Genomic DNA, 4,741 nt, shown 5'->3' on the forward strand with positions numbered 1-4,741 from the left:
CACAGGATGGGTATGGGGTGACTACCGCCCACAGGATGGGTATGGGGTGACTACCGCCCACAGGATGGGTATGGGATGACTACCGCCCACAGGATGGGTATGGGGTGACTACCGCCCACAGGATGGGTATGGGGTGACTACCGCCCACAGGATGGGTATGGGGTGACTACCGCCCACAGGATGGGTATGGGGTGACTACCGCCCACAGGATGGGTATGGGGTGACTACCGCCCACAGGATGGGTATGGGGTGACTACCGCCCACAGGATGGGTATGGGGTGACTACTGCCCACAGGATGGGTATGTGGTGACTACCGCCCACAGGATGGTATGGGGTGACTACCGCCCAAAGGATGGGTATATGGTGACTACCGCCCACAGGATGGGTATGTGGTGACTACCGCCCACAGGATGGGTATGGGGGGACTACCGCCCACAGGATAGGTATGTGGTGACTACCGCCCACAGGATGGGTATGTGGTGACTACCGCCCACAGGATGGGTATGTGGTGACTACAGCCCACAGGATGGGTATGGGGTGACTACCGCCCACAGGATGGGTATGTGGTGACTACCGCCCACAGGATGGGTATGGGGTGACTACCGCCCACAGGATGGGTATGGGGTGACTACTGCCCACAGGATGGGTATGGGGTGACTACTGCCCACAGGATGGGTATGGGGTGACTACCGCCCACAGGATGGGTATGTGGTGACTACCGCCCACAGGATGGGTATGGGGTGACTACCGCCCACAGGATGGGTATGTGGTGACTACCGCCCACAGGATGGGTATGTGGTGACTACCGCCCACAGGATGGGTATGGGGTGACTACCACCCACAGGATGGGTATGGGGTGCATAATAAAGATATTAAACTAACTAAACTCTAATGTTTTCCAGCTATACCGGAGATCGAACCCCGGACCTCAGTGTGTGAGCTAGTCTAATTAAGTGATTTTATAAGATTAGAATTGTTTTATACAGTTTTATATGTGTAAATTACCTGTTTATGTGACACCTGTATAACCTGTATAACCTGTATAACCTGTATAACCTGTATAACCTGTATAACCTGTATAACCTGTATAACCTGTATAACGTGTATAACCTGTATAACCTGTATAACGTGTATCATGTACCTGTAGAAATATACATTATTAATATTGCACTACTTGTACAGGTTTTGTAATAATAAAAAGAAGGGAAGAAGAGGAAGAAGAAGAAGAAGAGGATGAGGAGGAGGAGGAAGAGGAGAAGAAGAAGAATTAATTTAAGTAATAGCATAACATTAAAATGGTATAAAATACCGACAGGTCGTTTCGCCTACACAGTAGACTTCTTCAGTCGAGTACAGAAAAGTTGATAGAAGCAGAAGATACTTGAAGACGATGTAATCAGTCCATCACCCTTAAAGTTTTGAGGTGGTCAGTCCCTCAGTCTGGAGAAGAGTAGAGGGACTGACCACCTCAAAACTTCAAGGATGATGGACTGATTACATCGTCTTCAAGTATCTTCTGCTTCTATCAACTTTTCTGTACTTGACTGAAGAAGCCTACTGTGTAGGCGAAACGTTTCGAAATAAAGATACCTAACTGTTGCATATGTGTCTTACCTAACAAGTAATAGCGTAGTTTAATACGTTCATTATTCAGTAGATACATAGTGTAGGTGGTAGTTATAACTACATAATGGGTCCAGGAACTGGATCTATGATAATTAAGAAGTTATTGAAGACCAGAAGTTTCCCAGGTGTAGTTAAGATAGGAAGGGTTGCCCAGCTCTATAATTATAACTCATTTCTACCGTATCTTACAGCTAGGCTTTAAATAATAAGCTATTACAAGAACCTCAATGGAAATAAGTTACTTTCTTTGGGTTCTTATTGTTAATTTACACATATGTTACTATGTATGGTAGTTGGAGTCACATATGTTACTATGTATGGTAGTTGGAGTCACATATGTTACTATGTATGGTAGTTGGAATCACATATGTTACTATGTATTGTAGTTGGAGTCACATATGTTACTATGTATGGTAGTTGGAGTCACATATGTTACTATGTATGGTAGTTGGAGTCACATATGTTACTATGTATGGTAGTTGGAGTCACATATGTTACTATGTATGGTAGTTGGAATCACATATGTTACTATGTATGGTAGTTGGAGTCACATATGTTACTATGTATGGTAGTTGGAGTCACATATGTTACTATGTATGGTAGTTGGAATCACATATGTTACTATGTATGGTAGTTGGAATCACTTGAATATGTGTAATATATGTGACTATCCTGGGGTTAAAAATCTCAAACAAATGTTAATAACACAGGGGTTCCCCAGGGCGGTGTTCTCGTCCCTGTGTTTCTTCTGATCAACATCAATAACCTTGGAAACATTAACACATATGCAGTTTAATGTGATCCTTTATTGACAACGTTTCACCCACACAGTGGGCTTTTTCAAGTCACAAACAGATCTGAAAAAGCCCACTGTGTGGGTGAAACGTTGTCAATAAAGGATCACATTAAACTGCATATGTGTTTATGTTTCCATTGTGTCGGTATTTTATACCATTTATTTTCATCAACAACCTTCCTGATGCATCTCAGGTACTTAAACTTGTTCTGTTTACAGATGACACAACTCTCATCTCTTAGTCAGACGTACTTTCTCTCAGTCCTGTAATGACGAGATCATACACCCGCGTTAGGAAACTCGTGTTCTGTTTCCTGACAAACCTGACCTTAACTAACTTAACTTAACCTAGCCTGACCTAACCTAACCTAACCTAACCTAACTTAACCTAGCCTGACCTAACCTAACCTAACCTAACCTAACCTAACCTAACCTAACCTAACCTAACCTAACCTAACCTAGCCTGACCTAACCTAACCTAATCTAACCTAACCTAACCTAACCTAGCCTGACCTAGCCTAACCTAATCTAACCTAACCTAACCTTAACTAATCTAACCTAACCTAACCTAACTTAACCCAATCTCACCTAACCTGACCTAACCTGACCTAACCTGACCTAACCTAACCTAACCTAACCTAACTTAACCTTAACTAACCTAACTTAACCTAATCTCACTAACCTCACCTAACCTGACCTGACCTAACCTTACCTGACCTAACCTAACCTAACCTAACCTAACCTAACCTAACCTAACCTAACCTAACCTAACCTAACCTAACCTAACCTTAACTAACCTAACCTAACCTAACTTAACCTAATCTCACCTAACCTGACCTAACCTGACCTAACCTGACCTCACCTAACCTAACCTAACCTAACCTAACCTAACCTAACCTAACCTTAACTAACCTAACCTAACCTAACTTAACCTAACCTAACCTAACTTAACCTAACTTAACCTAACAAGATGCTAAAGATATATCTGCCACAATGTCACTACTAAGTTATTCTTCTAACACCGACAAAACTGTTTACATGATTCTCTGAAATGGTGCAACAAAACCAAGTTAAAATGTGATTTATTTAACTTGGGTTAACCAAATTAAGTTAAACCGTGACTTACTTAACTTAGGATAACCAAATAAAGTCAAACTATGACTTATTTAACTTCCTGTGAGGAAAAACACATCACTATAAGTTTAAAGCCGACCCGAAGATGCATTCTCTAGGTATTGCAGAGAATCCAACAGAATTTGTGCCTATACAACCTTAACCCCTGAAATGTTCCATTCATTTCATACGATGCATTAGATGAGCTGGTAGAGCACTCACCTCACACACTGAGGTCCGTGGTTCGATCCCCTGTACGGGTGAAAACGCTGGGGCGTGTTTCCTTAATTAAGACACCTGCTGTCCATGTTCACCTAGCAGTAAGTACCTGGGTGTTACACCTGCTGTCCATGTTCACCTAGCAGTAAGTACCTGGGTGTTACACCTGCTGTCCATGTTCACCTAGCAGTAAGTACCTGGGTGTTACACCTGCTGTCCATGTTCACCTAGCAGTAAGTACCTGGGTGTTACACCTGCTGTCCTTGTTCACCCAGCAGTAAGTAACTGGGTGTTACACCTGCTGTCCTTGTTCACTCAGCAGTAAGTACCTGAGTGTTACACCTGCTGTCCTTGTTCACCTAGCAGTAAGTACCTGGGTGTTACACCTGCTGTCCTTGTTCACTCAGCAGTAAGTACCTGGGTGTTACACCTGCTGTCCATGTTCACCTAGCAGTAAGTACCTGGGTGTTACACCTGCTGTCCTTGTTCACCTAGCAGTAAGTACCTGGGTGTTACACCTGCTGTCCTTGTTCACCTAGCAGTAAGTACCTGGGTGTTACACCTGCTGTCCATGTTCACCTAGCAGTAAGTACCTGGGTGTTACACCTGCTGTCCATGTTCACCTAGCAGTAAGTACCTGGGTGTTACACCTGCTGTCCTTGTTCACCTAGCAGTAAGTACCTGGGTGTTACACCTGCTGTCCTTGTTCACCTAGCAGTAAGTACCTGGGTGTTACACCTGCTGTCCATGTTCACCTAGCAGTAAGTACCTGGGTGTTACACCTGCTGTCCATGTTCACCTAGCAGTAAGTACCTGGGTGTTACACCTGCTGTCCTTGTTCACCTAGCAGTAAGTACCTGGGTGTTACACCTGCTGTCCTTGTTCACCTAGCAGTAAGTACCTGGGTGTTACACCTGCTGTCCATGTTCACCTAGCAGTAAGTACCTGGGTGTTACACCTGCTGTCCTTGTTCACCTAGCAGTAAG

This window comes from Cherax quadricarinatus, chromosome 81, assembly GCF_038502225.1.
Source record: "Cherax quadricarinatus isolate ZL_2023a chromosome 81, ASM3850222v1, whole genome shotgun sequence".
Classification (NCBI taxonomy): domain Eukaryota; kingdom Metazoa; phylum Arthropoda; class Malacostraca; order Decapoda; family Parastacidae; genus Cherax; species Cherax quadricarinatus.